Below are 19,990 nucleotides of genomic sequence, written 5' to 3' on the forward strand. Positions count from 1 at the left end.
GACAAATCAAAAATCTGTATATTTTGAAGGAACTTTTTGATCGATTTGGTGTCTTCGGCAAAGTTGCAGGCCAAGGGTGGAATGATACCTTTTCGGTTGACACCCGGTGAGGAACATCCTGGAAGGAGCGGAACTACATCCGTCGTGCTGTAAGTTGATCTTGGTCAAAGCAGCTGCTCTGGTTCCTTGCAAGTTACCCATTTTCTTACCTCCACGTTGGCTTGGTTTCGTCATCATGATGACAACACGTGACCTTGCTGGTGGCCTGTGGAAACGAACTCGTAAACCTTTGACCAGCGAGGGTCAGAGTAGAGACGGCCAAAAGAAAGGGATGCGCAATGTGGGAAGGGAAGATTGTAGACGGTATTGTTTTGATTCACAGCATGTTGAGTTAACTGTTGTGGATGTACCTGATACATCGCAATACGGGGTTTCTCTTCTTTCCACTTTCAGCTACTATCTATCTTCTATTTCTTTATTATGTATAACTGATTTTCTAATTCTGCTTCTGTTTACTATCCACCATTTTATTTTGATTGCATGATCTTTCGTTTCTCTTATTTTCTTATACTAATGCATCTTTTTTGTTTTGTTTTGTTTTTGTTTGTTTCCATTTTCATGTCGTGTCTGGGCCTGCGGTTGGAGAACGATTGCACCACGATAACCACTTTGGAGTGATATTATCACACTGGAGACAACAGCAACAACATTAGAAACCCTGATGTCACTCAGGTTCACGAAAGTAACTGTATCGATATTTTATAGTGTTTATATTTTACTAACATCCCTTTCTTTGCAGAGCACGGACTACATCATAAAGCGGCAATGTGGGAAAGGGAAGTAATTTGTGATTGTAGAAGGTATTGTTTTGATCCACAGCATGTTGAACGAACTGTTGTGGATGTACCTAGAACATCGCACCTCGGAGTATCTCTTCTTCTTATCTCCAACTACTTTAGTCCTGTTTCACTTATCTGTCAAGTCTCCTCTACTTTATTTGCCAGTTTTAACTGCTATGTGTTTTCCCTAACATCCCCAATCGGCTCCTGAAGTTGTCATTAATGCTATCTAAGCTTATATGATATTATTTATCCTTTATCACATAGCTTTTTTCATAAATTATTGCCTATATTTTTAATCTACTTCATACAGCTTTTACTCTTCTTTCCTTCAACATACACTTATTCTTTCAGTATCGAACTTTATGTAGTTTGCTTTCCTTTATGGTCTATTGTTTTAATCTACGCCCTTTTCTTCAAACAAGTAAGGTTTGAGTCCTTACTCAATATATTGAATGATCAAAGTCACACACATAACATTATTGTACTTTTGGTAAACTTTTGAACAGGCCCGTAGCCAGGGGGGGGGCTACCGGGCTGCAGCCCCCCCCGAAATTTTTCCCATTTTTTTAAATTGTACTACCTTTAAAAAATCTCAAAATAATGATTGTATGTACTACCTTAAAAGTAATCTCAAAACAATGATTGTGTGTTCTCTCCACAGAAATAATTTGTAAGATAGAGAATCAAGAATAGATTGATAAAACGAAGTAATTTGCCTGTCCATTGCCGAGCTCAGTTTTCTTAGATTATGGATCCAATATTTAAAAGTTGAGCTGCAGATTTGAACATCGTTCCATTCAGTAACATTTCATTTATCTAATAGTTTTAGCATTACATTGGTTAGGGTGGGCCAAATCTGGGCTTTCTGAGGCTACCCCCTGAAATCAAAGATTGATCACTAGCCTATGTTCCAAATTTGAGCTTTTTCTGACCACTGACCACCAAGTTTGGGAAAAAACGTCAAAATGTATGGAGAAAAGCAACTGTTTCAGTTTTTGACCTGTGGAAGGCGCAATAACTACCCAGTTCTTACCAATTTTCTTAACTAATATCTTCTTTAAATTTTGAAAAACTTTCTCAAAGATACCTTATTTTTTGGGTTTTTTTGCTAAAAAGTTATAAGCCTTCAAAAATAGCAATATCCGGGGCTACATAGAAATAATTAATTTTTAAACTCATGTCTGTGCTAGCTTGCCTGGCAATGCACCTGTTATGTTGCGCAAAAATGGCCATTTTCGGAAGCTAATAATTTTTCGTTGTCTTAATTATGGTAGTCTTAAATTTCGTTGTCTTAATTATGGTAGTCGAACATAAGTAAAAAAAAAAGTAATCCACTTTAACGATCCCCGGGTCTCATTTCTAGGCGTCCGAAGGTTATGTGTGGTGAGCCACCCAAAATCTCTTTTACGCAAATGGACCGACGTTTAACTTCCCCATCCGATAGAAGGCTCGAACTTAAGTATGACCCCTGAAGAAACATAAAATAATTTAGAATTTTTAGATTCAAAGTGGCGGCCAAAATGGTGGCCAAGAAATATTGTTCAAATCTAACTCAAATGTGGTTGCAGATGCCGAATTTGATGTTAAAAACAAGCATATAAAAAAACGATTTCAATTTGTTCATGATTCGATTATCCGAAGTCTTTCGAACTTTTGGATAATCGGTTTGTCGAATTTGGACTGCAAAATTAATAACCCTTCTTTATTTGCATTAAAACCCCTTATCTTTTTGAGGACCTTCATACTATTAACAAATGATTTTTTCTACATTTTTCAAAATATGCCATAATTTCTACAAAATTCAGATTTTGTTTTCAAAATTAATTTCGACTATTATCAGAAATACACTTCTAATATTATCTATTTGGGTTTTAGAATATGGTTAGTTACATATCTGAGACCTTAAAGAAAAATGCTTAAGAAATATCTGTGTGTAATTTTTATTACTTTTTCGTAATCCTTTTTCCCGAAACCACTCGTCCAAAATGCTTACTTTTGGTCACATTTATTTGTTTCCACCGTGGCCACTCTCCAATTTTTATTTAATATATCATAAATCGAAAGATCAACTAAGTGAATCCTTATTATCAACTTATTTTCACTTTGTGCATGAGCTTGCGATTTTTGAAGCAAGAAATAAAATGATAAAAATATTCAAAGTGTAAAAAAAGAAAATTAAAGCTTGGATTCAAAAACTCTGCAGTTAAATTAATTAAACATCATTTTCAAATTGTTAAATTTCTGATAAATAATTCATTTTTAAACTTTTTCATTTCAAATTTTTGATTTTATGGATTAGAATTTCCATTTTGAAGATTTTAAAATTTCTTTATTATTTTTTTTAAATTGTATTTCATTGTAAATATTTTCCAAAGTTTATGTTGCCACCCTTTCAAAAGTGGCAGAGGGCAAATGCAATATTTTTTTAAAATAGCTTCACAGCTTCAATGGAAATGGAAGTCTAATTAACTGAAAACAGTTATTTCTGTATTCATAACTTATTTCGATTAAGTCCTTTTAGGAGCAGTGACAACAAATTTGAATTGTTTTTTTCTGCGTTGATAATCATGTACGACATGTTTCGGCTCGTTTAAAAATATTTAAATTTTTTTTAACATTTCGTTGAACCGCGGCAAGTTTTTTTTCACGAAAAAAGCTTTTCGCCAGTAACTAGATATTTTGAAAACTAATGATGCAAAACAACTGTACTGATTTAAAGTGAGGTTTTGAAACACTTTTAAAATGATAAACCAATGGCTTGTAATTTAAATTTTAATATTTTTCATTGTTTGCTCTACCCTGTCGACTTTGGTCAAAGTTTAGTAACATAAATAATATTTGCAACGGTCTAGTTGAGAATTTAAAATTTTACTGCTTTTAAATTTCTAAATTTTAGATTTCAAATATTTTGGTATAAGACAAAGAAAAGCCAGAAATCAAAAATAACAATAATAAAAAAATCACAAAATTTATAATAAAAATTAAACATAATAATTTAAAAAAAATCAATAGAACAAAAAACCAAAACATAAATAAAATAATTAATATTAAAAAATATCAAAATTTTAAAAATACCATTATTTTCCCATTGATTATTGTAATGATTTTTCTCTTATTTCAAACTTAATTCTGAGCAAAAAACAAAATCCATTCTTAACATATTCGGCATTTTAAGATTCAGCATTTTGACATCCGGCTTCTTGTGGCAATTCTTCAATATTATTTTAGCGAATACATTTTTTTCACACGTTATTCTCAGTCGCATTCAAATAAACAAATCAAAATCTCATCAACACATATTGCACCCGAATAAATATCCAAAGCCGTTTTTGTTCTGTTCCTTTTCAGCTGCGTACCGCTAAAGCAAAATCTTTCCGTAAATCTTTTCTTGACTGTTTCTTGAGCATTTTTTGAATGGAGTTTTAAGAGTCTCCGTATACAGGACATTTATTTTAATTTTCATTTGAATGTAAAATATGATTCTTGTAGCAAAATTCATACTAAGATTAGATTTACAGGAATAATCTACTTGGTTGAGGAATTCTTACATAAAGTTTTCTTTACTTTTAAAACATCATAAATTTAAGATTACAATAAACACTTGATAATTTTAAAAAATCAGAAATTGCAAAATAACAAAAACTATAAAAATAATAAAATAATTAATGCTAAAAATCCTGAATTTTAATAAAAATAAATTTTGATCATTTCAAAATAAAGATATTCAATAAAAAATATTCAAACATTTCAATAAATTATGTTTTTTTAATCTTAATTTTTTGATGCTTCAAATATTTTTATGTTTGAATTCTAGTGCAGACTAAGATTAGATTTACAGGAAAAATCTAATTGATTTATGAATTCTTACATAAAGTTTTCTTTACTTTTAATTTAGCAAGGTTTCTCAAATATAAAATTTCTAAACCAAAAAATGTGCAGGATTTTGTTCCCAGAGTCAAGATATTTCTTGAATAAACATCGATTCTAATAAATGGTTACAATTCTATATTATTCAATTATTATTCATTTGTGTTTTTGTTTAGAAAGATACAGAAAGGCTTTCTATAACCAGCACAACCAACTCACTTTTGCGTTATTTTCCTCCTTTATCTTTTAATATCAACACTTATTTTAAAAATTAATTCAGTTTTGACAGTCATTTCAAAATAAAAAAAATAAGTAAATTGAAGATTTTAATTTGTTAATCGTGTTCGCATTTATATTTTTTATCGCACAAGTTTATTTTTTATTTAAAGAAGATGTGTCTCAGGAACTAATAGACCAATTTCCAATGGTTCTTAGTCCTTATATGATAAGAACAATACAAACTTTGCTTGAAGTTGCTGTTATATCATTTTCATTGAAATTACTTGCACAGCTAAAAAAGTAGTAATCCAGCTGCGTGTAAAAGGCCTGGGTGTAAAATAAATATTGCATTTTTTTATGCAATTTTATGTAATATTACACTCTGAAATATGTAGCCCATCAGTATGGGAAACCTACTTGACCGAAATGTCAAGCTCATATATGCGTTTATCCTTACAGCTTTTCATCGGTCTGATGGCCGAGTGGGCTAAGGCGCCAGTCCTTACTGTTGGTGCTGGGTTTGAATCCCGTCGGTTGCAACTTTTTTTTTTGTGTTTGCAAAAATTGTACATGCAGTGTGTAATATTAAGTGTTTATTTTGACGAAGGTGATGTGCATGCTTTTGCATGCGATTTTACCATCGGATTTTTTGCTGTGTGTTAAACAGTTTGTACACTAGTTTCAATAAATTTGATAATGATAATTTTTGCGTTTTAATGAAATAAGCACTTCGAAGCACTGTGCATTTAATTTTTTTGCCGATAAAAAAATCAATTATTTCTATGAATTCATGGACTTTAAAATATGTTGACTCTGGATATCACTGGATAAGAATACATATGTCATTAAGCATTTTTTGATACTCGTTGGTTGAAATTCCCGCCCGTGTGGATCAATCGGACCGCGCACTGGACTCACAATCCAGAGGTCGCTGGTTCGAATCCCGCGGCGGGCGCTCTAAAATTCTTTGTGTAAATATGGGTATTCGGCGCCGTCGCTCCGTGCCATACTTTCATACACTTAGGAGCCCAGGGCGGCGAAGTCCTTGTAGATAAAAAGAAAGACACTAGTGGTTGGTACTAGCAATGGTGGCCGACAGCTATAAAGTCAACTTCGTTGGTTGAAATTTAACCGTTTATTCGATCGGAAAATTTATTTTTAATTTATTTTTTTTTAATTTCAAAGATAAGCAACACTGAAACGATACATTGAAATTTTATTTAAAAATTACCTTTAATTAAGATCAGATATATTTTCTTGTCATTTTTTTAAATCCTCAAATTCTAAAACAAATTTGTCAGATAAACCATCACAGTGATCACACAGCTGAAAATGTAAATCCAGACGGTTTGAAATTTGATAGTTCAAATTTACCAGTTTGTTCGTGGGTTTTTCTCTCAGTATAAAGTACAAAAATATAATACTTATGGTTAGATAAATCGATATTTTTTCAGGATTTTTTTTGTTTCAATATTTTTATTCAAGTTATGTATATTTTAAATTAAGCGACAGTTCATCACAAAATTCAATTACAATTAAACAATTCAAGAAAATGTAAAAAAACACTTTCTTCTCTACTCCTTTAATACAAACTAGCTGTATGAATAAAGAGAAACTTTTGACGAAGGAGTTTCTTCGATAAAGACATTGAAAACTTAAGAAGAAAATCTTTTTAAACATTTTTGCATACATTATTTTACAATTTTACAATTCATCTTAATAATTATACCATAAACCAAGTGATGGTAAACATAATTTGCTGGTTTCTATACTCTTTGAATTTTTGCACCCAAGCCCCCCCCGAACAAAAATCCTGGCTACGGCCCTGCTTTTGAATAACATGCTTAGGTTCAAAACATTGTAACAAAACACCGCGACAGAAGAAATAGCAACAGATAAACACGACTCAACACTAGGAAAGATTTCAGGAGAAAACAATGCACAGTAAAATAACAATTAGTTTTTGAATTCAAACTAAAAATAAAACAGTTTTTGCTTTAATGAAAGTTAATAGGCACACTATAAATGGTTAGGCGCTTATACTTACATCAAACCCTACGTAATGTACCACCCCCGGCCGAGTTAAAATGCGTAACCGGAAAAGAAGGTGTGCATGCCTGGCACGAACACTCAAAGCGTGTTCTAGCGTGCTGCTCGTACTGACTCAGAGCAAGGGTGAGATGTAGGTGTAAGGGCAGTGCGTGTTCGTCGGGAACCTGGTGCATAAGATCGGTCAAGGCCCGTTCTTACACTGAAAATTGCGAATTGCGAATTGCGATTTGGTGTCTTCGGCAAAGTTGTAGGTATGGATAAGGACTACACTGAAAAAAAGTTATACACGGTAAAAAATGTTGATTTTTAATTTCAGTTTTTGTCACTAAAACTTGATTTGCAAAAAAACACTTTTTTATATGTTTTAGATGCCAACTTTTCAGAAATTTCCAGAATGTGCAAAAATTCTATGACCGAGTTATGAATTTTTGACTTTTTTTTTCCAAAAATCGAAATAATTTTCGCAAAAAATTTTCAATTTCATTTTTCGATGTTAAAATCGATTTGCAATCAAAAAGTACTTTAGTGAATATTTGATAAAGTGCACCGTTTTCAATTTATAGCCATTTTCAAGTAACTTTTTTGAAAATAGTCGCAGTTATATTTTTTAAATAAGTACCCACGTCTGCTAACATTAAAAAAATATCTTTGAAAAGCTGCCAAAAATCTCTCTATTTTGCTTTTTTGAACTTTGTTGATAGGTTTGAAGGTTTAAAAACAGAAAAATTGATGTTTTCTAATTCTAAACCCACCATTTTCTTATGTCGATATCTCAACAACTAATGTATGTATGTATGTATGTATGTATGATCCCCATACCCGCAGGCAACTTGGTCCTGGAACACATGTGAGCGCTAGGTGAACAATTCGATCATCTTTTACTCCATAATCTGTACACCCACGTGCATAAGTTTTTTTGCACGAATTTTTATGCTACAAATACCGGCGCATAAAATAAAATGGTTTCTCTCTTCCTACCCCAAGCGCCGGAAATTTGTAGCGGGTGTAGGGACACTTTGCATAGACGCCCTTGTTCCCATCACGTCACTGAGGGTATGGAGCGACGAGAAATTAATAAGCATGCCCCCTCAGTCGAACCTTCATTAGAGAAGCAGGCAATCCACAACTCACAGCGAACGACTAAGGGAACACCCTACCACGTATATAATAAGGTTGGCGTAGGTTGACTTTAGTGAAATGTGAGAATGTTAGAGTAGATGAAGGAATATGTTGTTATTCAAATAGGAAAGGTCTCACCAAATAAGTAAACCATGGTTTAGGGCTTGATCAAACTTGATGGAACTTGAGATCAGGTAGCCGAAATCTTGCACCACACGAACGACAGCTACCGGCTTGACCTTAGAAGTTTCAGGACGATGGCCATCACTCAGTACACTCAATCAGGAAGCAATTGTTTAAACCGGTGGGAAATGTTGAAGCAAATTCTCGTCCACATCCAGCAGTACTTGAATGGCGTTGGACATTTCTGGTTTCACGGGGCAGGAACAACATGAACGTTTCATTGATGGCCACTTCGTAATTGCCACAGCTCCCATAGTTGACACTTCGCCGAAAAGGACAGCAAAGTCTCCAAAATTAAACAAATTTCACTCTTTTTAAACGAAATTTAGGGGCCAAAAAATGACAGAGGAAAAAAACGCGTCCGGTCGCACGCACGGTTTACTTCGATCCCATGGGGGTCGTGCATAAACCACGTGGCCTTTTTTTGGATAATTTTTGACCCCCCCCTCCCCCCTCATGGTTTTTCGTGGTTTCACGCCAACCCCCCACCCCCCCCCCCCCCTATATGGCCACGTGGCTTTTTCCTCCCAGGTGAAAAATCTTTAAAAAAAAACAAAATAAGTATAGATTTCAAAAATGTTTATCCACAAATGATGTACCGTCAGTGGTGGTGACTTTTGGTCAAAAAACGATATTACTGTTGTTATTTTAACACAATAAAAACATTTCAAATTATATCGAAATAAATATTGTTGGGGAATGCTCCTGAATTTACCAACATTTTCCCAGAATATGGCTAGTATAATCACACCGTTCATAAATGCCAATCGTTTTAAAATTAACTCAAACTCACCCTTTAGAGGGGGTGACATTGGGTCAAATAGAAAACATTTTAATTTGTGTAGGTGCTGTCACACCATTAAAACCATTTTAATAATATATAAAAAAAAACAGAAATTCACTTAAAAGTGTGAAAAAAGTATGATATCACAAAGTTTAAGGTAAATAATAACAGTATAACAATTTATTGAAATGGTACAGAAAGTAAAAAATACTCTCAACAAAACAAGCAACTTAGTAAAAAATATGTATTCAAAATTATGGAATTGCAGTGCAATTAATTGCATCCAGAATAAATATGCTTTAAGAATTAAAGCTATTTTGAAATATAAACAGCATTCATGATTTAATTTAAATGCGCTTTAAAATATTTTCTTAAAATCGAAATTAATTGAATAGAAAAGTTTTGTTTCAGGAAAAAAATATTTTCATTTTATTTTAAGGAAAATATTTAGTTATGAAAGCTCCTAGTTAATATTTATTTTATTCCAAACATTCATAAAAATCCAAACTAAAGTAACTTTTCTTTTTAATTAAACATAATTGATTCCAATGATTCAGTGTGTCCAAAAAAGTCGAGCTGTTTAATTTTTTTCTCCATACAAGAATCAGAGACAGGGACAAACATTCAATATTACGACCTTTTGAAATGTTAGTCTTATTTTTTTTTGAAAATATTGATTTCGAAAAGATCGGAAAATTTCACGAAAGTTTTATTTATAAACATTGAAAATCGCACCATTAGTTGCTGAGATATCGACATAAGAAAATTATGGGTTGTTTGGGTAGTAAACATCCATTTTTCTGTTTTAAAATCTTTGCATGGCAACATCTTAGCAACAAAGCAACAAAGAATTTTCTCAGCATTTCAAAAATATTTTTTTTTTTCAAAATTAGGCAAACATGGGCACTAAATTTTTTAAATTAATAACTGCAACTAATTTAAAAAAAAGTTACCTAAAAATAGCTATAACTTGAAAACGGTGCACTTTATGAAAATTTCACTTATGTACTTTTAGATTGCAAATTCGATTTTACATCGAAAAATAAAATTGAAATTAAGTTGCGGTCAATACTTCGATTTTTTTTAATCAGTATTGATTCAAAAATTCATAACTCAAACAACGATTTTTTGCCCGTTCTGAAAATTTCTGAAAAGTTGGCAAAATTAAAAAAATAAAAATAGTGTTTTTTTGCAAATCATGTTTTAGTGACAAAAAAATGAAATTAAAAATCAGCAAAGTAAATTACCATTTATCATTTTTTTCAGTGTAGTCCTTATTCATACCTACAACTTTGCCGAAGACACCAAATCGACCAAAAATTTCTTCAAAAGATACAGATTTTTTTAATTTTCATTGCTGCCAAATTTGTATGGAAAACTATATGGACAAACTAATGATGCAAAATGGCTTGGGCACCAAAAAAGGTTTCAGACGGATTAAAAAAATCAAAAAAATAATATTTAAGAATAAAGACCGATTTCGTATAGAATTGCTCGAAAATCGATTTCGTGTCTTTGGAAACGTTGTAATTTGCTATCGACTACGTGTTTTGATAAATTTAAAAAAGATTAAGCTAAAATTTGGAATTTATTTTACATTTTTTTTTTCAGTTGTTTAAATAGGCAATTATCTACGATTTAAGATTTTTGATCCAACTTTTGGTTGGAGATATTACCTCAAAATAAATACAAAAAAAAATTAAATAAGTTAATTTTTCAATCTTTTCAATATCTTTGAAATTATTAACACTGGGACGCCCAACCCATGTCCCACGGATGCCAAAGCCTCCCTAAAACGTTGGAACAGTAACTTCAACTCACAGGTTTTCGGGCTTGTCTCCGCGGATTTTCGGGCGATTTTTTTTACTAGAGCAAACAAAAGTTGGAACGACGTTTTTGATCGCATAAATTACAGATTTGATCATATCGAGTTCTGCAAAGTTTAAGGATCATCTAGACATCCTTATAATTCACTCAAAAAAAAATGTACCGGTTGGTTGAGTTATGCCCGAGAACCAGCGAGTTGAAAGTACCGTTCAGGACTTCCTGTGGGATGTCAACGAATCCGCTCATCGAAGCACTCCTCCGTCAACAACTGTGATATTAGTCTTAAGCCAAACATAGATCTAGGGTTTTTTCTCAAAATTTATTTTCCCTAAAAGAGCATGCAGCTAGCAACATCTAAACTTAGAAACATTGATCTCAGTTGAAAGGTTCTCCAAATCTCTGAATTGCAAATGTAACATCCTGGAGCAGAACTGTTAAATTCTAATAAACACCAATTGAATTGAATTGAAAGTACCGTTCCATCTTTTTTAATGAATTTTATTTATGTTGATCTTGACGGCATTGTATTGAAATTTATTTCACAAATTGATATCGGCATTTGAAAATTAAGTGACTCTTTAAAACTTAAATTATTTTAATGTGTCTATATATTTGAGTGGTTTTATCTCAAATATGAAGTTGAGGGTATAGTATATTTTCTCAGCTTAAAGAAAAACTAATATTTTCAGGAAAGGGCACCTTTGGCCCCTATTTTTTGTAATCTTCAATTAATTAATTAATTGAGAAACAAAAACAATGTTTGCTTGAAGCTCGTTTTTTTTCTCTAAAAATCTAAAATGTTTGCCCATGTTTCTCTTTGGCTCAAGAGATGGTCCCTATTAACATAAAAAAAAATACCTACAACTTTGACGATGGATAGTAAACGTGTATTTTATGAAATGTTATGTAATATAACAATCCGAATTGTGTAACCCATGAAATAAGGAATATATTTTAGACCAAAATATTCATCAATTTTTTTGGTGAAACTTAAAGTATGTATCGTTCGTTTTTTCGTTACTGGTTATTTTTTAATGTTAGACGTTTCACTTGCAAATGAGGTAGTGAAACTGAAATTTTGCGCGATAATCCTGAAATTGGGGTTTTTAGTTTCTTTGAACTTAAAAAATATTGCATGAGAGAGGAGATACAAGATATCTTGAGTTTTTTTCAGTGTCAAAAGGAAATCTTTCGATTAAGATTCTTCGATCACTTATAGGACCAGCTACGGTAATTAGCTAAGATCTGAGATTTTGATTTTTTTTTTTTGCACAGAGAATCATTTTTAGACACTTCATTTATAATACATATTTAGTTTTTTGCCTTGTTACGAAAATTTTATAAAATTGTCAGCAATATTTATTTTTTAAGTTGTTCCAAAATAGAACTATCGAAGACTACATCTACTTTCAATGCAAATTTGCAAGCACATTTTTAGCTACTTGATACCATCAACAAAAAAATGAAATTGTGTTTGCATTTTGGTACGCATTTTTTAGGGTATATTAACTTTGGATACTGTCACTTTATTTTTTAACTGCTTTTAAACTTTTGCAAAACGTTGTTACATGAGTATTAAAAAGTGTACATTCAATTACAGGCTCAAAGTATTGATATATATATATAATTCAATATTGAATTGGAAAATATTATGACATTGAAATATAAGTAATAATTTTAAACACAATAATTGTATGGTTTTGAAGTGTAACAAAAAATGTATGCATATAAGTAAATTCAAAGCGCGTATTTTTTTGTTTTTTTTTAAGAAAAGATTTTTTTTAAAGGCCACGTGGTCAGCCGTCGACCCCCCCCCTCCCCCCCCCCCATGGCTTTTCATGGTTTTTTTCGGTCGGATTTCGGACCCCCTCCCCCCCCCTAAGGAGACCACGTGGTTTATGCACGACCCCATGTCGATATCTCAACAACTAATGGTTCGATTTTCAATGTTAAAATATGAAACATTCGTAAAATATTCCGAACTTTTCGAAAAAAATATTTATTTTTTTTTAAATCAAGACATTTTAAAAGAACGTAATATTTAATCTTGTTGTGCGTATGACTCTTCGTCCTAATCCTCATCTCTTTGTATTCATACAGCAATTCCATTTGAAAAGAGCCTAAACCGAGAAAAAGTTCTCCGATCGGGCTCAATTTTTTTCTGGGGGTTCCTTGGCCAAAATAATTAGACCCGTATTTTTTTGTTTGGCCATTAGGGTGACCTACGCCGTGTTAGGGTGGTCTGAAAAATTGCCATTTTCGTCATTTTTCGCAAAAACCTCTTTTTTCGAAAAATCATACCTCCGCGCCTTTTCATCTGATTTTAGATGTCTTAGACGCAAAAGAAAGGTGATGAGTTTTGCTATTTGGGAAAAATAGTAAGAAGTTTCAAAAATCTAGCTTACCATTTGAAAAAGTCGCATGAAAACATAAAATGGCGTTTTGACCGTGTCTGGACCAAAGAGCTTATGTCTGAAAGTATTTTTATCGGATTCCTCGAAAAATTTCACATAATATAACAATAAGTTGGCGATGTCGAACCGTACGTTTCGGAGATATGATTTTTTGAAAATAAAAACTGAGTTTTTCGACGCGCCACGCGCAAAAACAGTAAAATGACGAAATTGGCAAAAAATCAACTTTTTTCACTAAAACTGCGATAACTTTAAAATTTCAGCGATGACCTATACATGTAACGGTACCAAAAGTTGCGTCTTTTAATTACAAAAAATTTGATACCAAAACATCTTTAGGTCATTGCTGAAATTTTAAAGTTATCGCAGTTTTAGTGAAAAAAGTTGATTTTTTGTCGATTTCGTCATTTTCCTGTTTTTGCGCATGGCGCGTCGTAAAACTCTTTTTAATATGTAATGTGAAATTTTCCGAGGAATCCGATAAAAATACTTTCAGACATAGGCTCTTTGGTCCAAACACGGTCAAAACGCCATTTTAAGTTTTCATGCGACTTTTTCAAATGGTAAGCTAGATTTTTGAAACTTCTTACTATTTTTCCCAAATAGCCAAACTTATCACCTTTCTTTTGCGTCTAAGACAGCTAAAATCAGATGAAATGGCGCGAAGGTATGATTTTTCGAAAAAAGAGGTTTTTGCGAAAAATGACGAAAATGGCAATTTTTCAGACCACCCTAACACTGCGTAGGCCACCCTAATGGCCAAACAAAAAAATACGGGTCTAATTATTTTGGCCAAGGAACCCCCAGAAAAAAATTGAGCCCGATCGGAGAACTTTTTCTCGGTTTAGGCTCTTTTCAAATGGAATTGCTGCATAGTATTATTTCTTGTTTGACCCTGCGTTACTAAACATCGAAAATTTTAGAAAATTCTAAACGCAAAGGAATGCATTTTAAATTGATTTCAGCTGATTGTACTTTAATTTCCATTGAAAAAAAAAATGGAAATTACAATTGAATTCAAATACGTGCAATATTCATTTTACTTTATTAATTTATACAAAAGGATTCATAATACGTTAAAAGTCTTAAAAGATTTTAAATCGTTTGGTGTGTGCTGTTTATACTTAAATTCTAAATTATGGGCTATTTTTTTGTAAAGCAAAACTTCGAATTGAACATCAACAAACATTAAACTTTAAAAAAGTGAAAAACGATATTTTTAAATCTTAATTTTGTGAAAACAAAATTGGTTCAATATTATCTAACTGCAATCAATACAAGGATCAATAGCAGGAGGTCTAAATTATTCATCCAAGCAAAAAAATAAAATAATAATTAATTTGGTCCTGGAAACGGATGAATTACAATTATTTTTGTACTTATTTCATATACACCAAATATCTCTTTAAAAATGTTATGGTAATATTACATCTACGAATAATTTTGTATAAAAAATGAATTTTGCATAAAAAAATATTTTGCAACAACTATATGTTGAATTCTACTATCTGACCAAAAATTTGCGTTTGAAATTATTAAAAAAAAAATATTTCAATTTTGTTGTTGTTCCGATATTTTAATTTTTGTTGAAAAAATAGGGAAAGTTAAAATTTGGTACAAAATAAAATCGATTTGATTGTATTTAGTTTTGTTGTCGATTCAATTCCCTTTTTTAATGTTGAAATATTAAATAGCAGTTTGTTTTACACAAAACATTCTTTATTTGTTTAGCAAAAATCTGTGATGTCAGTTTGAAGTCATTAAAAAATTTGCTTGAAATAGATTATATTCCGAAAATTTTCTTTTAAGAATTCATCCAAATTATTAAAAAATATTTGAAATTTGTAGCAATGTTTCAAGCATAAAGAGAGATAATTTCAAATAAAATTGTAAAACTAAAAAAATATATCATTAAAAAAATCCTCACCGGTTGAGAAACACTGATCTAGTTGAATGAAAACTTTATTTTTGCGCAAGAAATGTTTCATATCGACGTTGTCGTGCTATCTTGTCATACGTAGCTTTTTGACATTTCTAGAAATACGCGTTTTATTGCTTGGCCTTGTTTGGTTGGCCATTCTGTGCGCTGTCTTGAAGTTTAGTGGAATTTGGTTGCCGGATTTCCAAGTTGTAATTAAAAAATGTTTACGGTAGTCGGACGTGTACGTGTGTCAAACGCGTTCTGACCTGAAATCCCTCTGGCCATTTGTCGCATTTACATCAATTTTAGGGTGTGTCAAGATAGCAAGACACGATTGAATATTCTTACAATGCTGCACAAAATAGCGTTCATAACTCAATTTGGCCCAAAATGTACGTGCGACAAGATAGAACGACAGTGACGGTACACACTTAAGGAGGTATTATTATAATTTGTTTGTCATAGGCTAATATCTGCTTTAGGCTACAACTGTAGGAAGTTTTGGGATAATATAATAATTATTTGAGTTCAGGCAGAATACCAAAAATGTGAATATTTTGATTAAACAAAAAATGAAAAAAAAAAAAAACCGCTAAGTCAGAGTCAAGCTACGAGTCGAGTTATTTTCACCAACAACTTTATAAGAGTTATTGTTGGAGTCGGAGTCGGTAGATTTGCGAATTATTGAAGAGCTTGAGTCAGAGTTAAAACTAAGTCACTAAATTTTCTGAAATCGCAAAGCAATCCACTTTAACGACCCCCGGGTCTTTTGTGGTCTCTGTTGCAAGTTTCTGCTCATTTCTAAGCGTCCGAAGGTTATGTGTGGTGAGTCACCCAAAACCTCTTTTACGCAAATGGACCGACGTTTTACTTCCCCATCCGATAGAAGGCCAGGAGGATAAGGCGGGAATCGAACCCGCGCCTCACAGCAACTTAGGGATCGGCAGCCGAAGCCGCTAACCACCGCGCCACGAGGCCTTCTGAAATCGGTGTCGCTTAAATAACTAAGTGATTGTGCAGTCCAAATTTAATAAGTTATTTGGCTATAAAATAACTAAAAATGGTTGACCTTGAGTTGTTACTGACAGAAATGACAAGAATTATTTTTTGTAGATAGTAACGGCTTTAGGGGGCCAAATTCTAACAGTTTTTTTTTGAGAATCTTTCTCACTTGCCACTCGCATTTAAAATTAATACTTGAATTTTGTGCAAAATCAATCGATTTTCTAACCATTTCATCAGTTAGAAAGAGAGAATTCCCAATGCAAAAGCTATCCAATTTCATTTCCATCAATTAATTTTTTTTATTTCCTCCTTTTTTATTCAAATTTAAACTCCCAAACGATGTCAACTCCACCGGAGCAAATCGCCACAGAAAGCCAACCTTTCCTCAGTTTGATGGAAGCAAAACATGAAACCAAATTAAATTGCTCATTATTTTGCGGGTAGCCCGTCTCCCGAAAACAGAACCCAACCCAATTTTCCTCAAATCCACCCACCCCCATAGATCATGAACGGTCACACTTGATGGAATGAAAAGGTGGGGGGAGGGAGGTTTGAGGTGGAATTTAAATAAATTGTACTCTCTTTCGCTTTCCACTCTGTTATTTCGGGTGGCGATGGAGTGTGATTGTCGGGTTGAGGTTGATGAATCTATTTTTGTGTAGCTTTTTTTTTTGGGGGGGGGGGGGGGATTACCTTTTTTTGAGCCAGTCTGACCTGCAAAATGGAAAGTGCTGAATTGGAAATGGAATTGAGTTTTTAGAAAGTCGAACATTCGGTTGGGAAAAAAATGTTGGGCAGGTTTCTAAATGGTTTCGGAAAAACTAACAAGAATTTACGAAGCTTTGATTGATGTTTTGTTTTTATGGTAATAGTTTCAACTGATTCCGTTTTTCAGAGTTGCAGGTGTCAATGGTTTTGTTTAATTCATTTTATGGAGCCGATTTATTCATGAATGTACTTTTTTGTTTGAGAAATCTGCTTCGACATCATGTACGAAAATTTACCAAATAATAAATGAAATACCAGCATTGCGATATGTTTTCAGAGCATTATTACGTTATTATTTGGCAAGCAATATTTGTGGGAACTGTAAAGCTTGCTGAAGAAAATTTATTGAATTTCCCTAAAAAATCAGCACCAGACAATTCATAAAATGAATATTTACGAGACCAGGAGACACTGGTTTTAAAGAAATCAACAGTTATTTTGAGTTTTTAACAATAAAACTTGATCTAATAAAATATAAAAATACTATTTTCTAGCTACATGAATTCATAAAATTGCAAGTTTTTATCCTCAAATTCTTGACTCAAGTCTCATTAGGAGCCCTTAAAAGGAAATCAAGAACAACTCACACGTGCAGCTGGCTCCAGAAATGGCCACTTTGCAGAACTTACATCCCCAGGACAACCTCCACGACCAGAAGGCAAAAAACAAAAAAAATACAAAAAAAAAATGAAGTCACGTGCTGTCGGTTAAATGATTCCACCGGTGGGACGTGTTCAAATTAGTGCCCTCTTGTGTAACCGTTTGCCGCTCCGGAGAATGTCCACCGGAGGCAAGTGCCTGTCCCAAACCCCGGGGAATCAGGACATCAGGACCAGGAAGAGCAGAAGCCAAAGCGTAGCGACTAATTGTTGACCCGAGAGCTGCACTAATGTGAGGGGGTTGGAAATGCAACGTTTCGGTGAGGAGCCCCTCGTGTGTGTTCGGGTGGATTCTTGTAATGCTAATTTATAGTTTTAATAAAAGGGGTTTGCTTACCATTTAGTGTGGGGTTAGGGCTACCAGTGGTCAGGCGAAAATGACTTCATCTTGGTTGAGGAGATCTGTGAAAGGAAATTAGAGAAAAGTACTTATTAGCAATTGGACGTTAAAACTTCAACACCGTCATTATCATCAAAAATTAAATATTAGGTTTTTATTCCCCCTCTCATAATTGTTCTTGGTAATCGTTGCTCGATGAACTAATTAGTATCCTGCTTGGTTCAAAATTAGCAGAAGTTTTGCTTCGGGACAAAACTATTTTATACAAAAATAATTGCTAGGGTGCTTCAAATCGGTCGTTTTTCTAGCAAAAGGTCATGGCTTTTGAAAAGGTTTTTTTTAAATCCATGCTTGCTGTAAAAATCTTAGAAATATTTAAATATTTAAAGCAAATTTTATTTTTTTAATTTCTTCAAATGCTGTATTTGTTTTGTTTCTACAACATAGCTGCCCACATAACCTTGGGCTATTTTAACGAAAAATAAAATAAAAGAAATATCACTTCCAAATTTGACCTTAAAAAACCAATACTATGAAATTAATTTGAATTTTGGCAACATCCAAATTAATTTTATATTTTTGGTCTCGTAATACTTTCAAAACATAAATCAATTAGTTACTACTCAAAAGATAATTATTTTTAATGCAAAGAAAATCTTTTTTCATAAATAAAATATATTTTTTATAAAAGTAAAAAAAATCATTTGTTCGTTCATTAAGTGATTTATGAATTAGTAGTTAGTAGTTTTTCTTAAAAATACTCATTTTAGGATTTTCCTGTTTTGGCAACATCCTTGTTTTAGTAATATAAATATCACATAGTGTTGCCAAAAACGGGATGGCGTGTAGTCCTGAAAAATATGCACCAAATCGAAAAAAAATATTCAGAAATACTAATTGCGACCTTCAACTGGCAATTGGGAAATTTAATTTCAAGTTTTTTCTCACCCCCTTCAAAAATTCCGCAAAAAATCAGAAGGCAAAACAAAATAATGTTGCCGAAAAAAATGTTTTTATTGAAATTAAGCTTTGAAATTTTGTTGTAGACCATTCAAAATACAATGAATTATATTTATTTTTGAATTTTGACTGAATTTTTAATCAGCAAGGGTACTTTATGAAATTTGCAAATTTTGAATTTTGGGACTACAGATCGGAAAAGATAGCAACAGCAATAAAAACTAGTTTCAAAAATTCATTACTTTTTTTTTGCAAATTTTCGGTAGTAGCATAACTGTTATAATGTAAAACATATTTTGTGAATCTTTCTGCTTTTTTTTAAAGTTGGGTTTGAAATTTAAAAAAATAGTTATTTTTTTCAAACCCTCCCCCCCCTACTTATTCTAACCCAGAGTTGAAACACAAAAACATTGAATAAAATTTGTACCAGCCTTAATTGAAAACGATGAATTTATTTTCGATTTAGCAAATTCGATTAAATGTTCTTCATGAATGATATTTTCAAAATAAATTTATGTTAATTTTCATTTATTTCCCAAATTATTTTTTCTTCGACAAAAATAACTATGGGTCATTCCAGGTCAACTGAGTACACTTTTGGACTCGACCTTCACCGATTTGGACCAAATTTGGAGGGAACGTTCATATATCGATAGTTAACAGAAATCCCAAGTTTGGTGCTGATTGGACCATCCCTCTATTTTTGGCACCGCCCTCTTTTTTGACGATTTTCTAAAAAACTTTTTTTTCTTTTAATCATAACTTTGCAACTATTTGAGCAAAAGACTTTCTACAGGTTGCATTTTATAGAAAATTGTCCAAGGAATTCGATAAAAATAAAATTTTAACCCTTAAATGCCCACTAGTATTATATTTTAACGTTTTAAGTATAAAAATTCAATTTTGACCAATTGCTTATATTTTTATTTGCTTTATTTTATCATCATCGTGTTCCCCGGACAATTTTACATAATAATCAATGTAGACCTCAAACTAAAATGAACTATTGGCGAGATACAGCGATTTTACT

At 32.5% G+C, this 19,990-nt stretch overlaps 1 long non-coding RNA gene across 1 annotated transcript in view; it reads right to left on the reverse strand.

Moving 5' to 3' along the window:
• The window catches only part of LOC120417026 (uncharacterized), a 95,765-nt gene extending 77,702 nt beyond the window's left edge, over positions 1-18,063 (reverse strand). The window contains exon 1 of the long non-coding RNA XR_005605416.2: positions 17,998-18,063. This is a non-coding gene — a long non-coding RNA (uncharacterized LOC120417026). The remainder of the gene's footprint in view (positions 1-17,997) is intronic.
• Between the last annotated feature and the right edge of the window lie 1,927 nt (positions 18,064-19,990).

The sequence above is a fragment of the Culex pipiens genome, chromosome 1 (assembly GCF_016801865.2).
Source record: "Culex pipiens pallens isolate TS chromosome 1, TS_CPP_V2, whole genome shotgun sequence".
Lineage (NCBI taxonomy): Eukaryota > Metazoa > Arthropoda > Insecta > Diptera > Culicidae > Culex > Culex pipiens.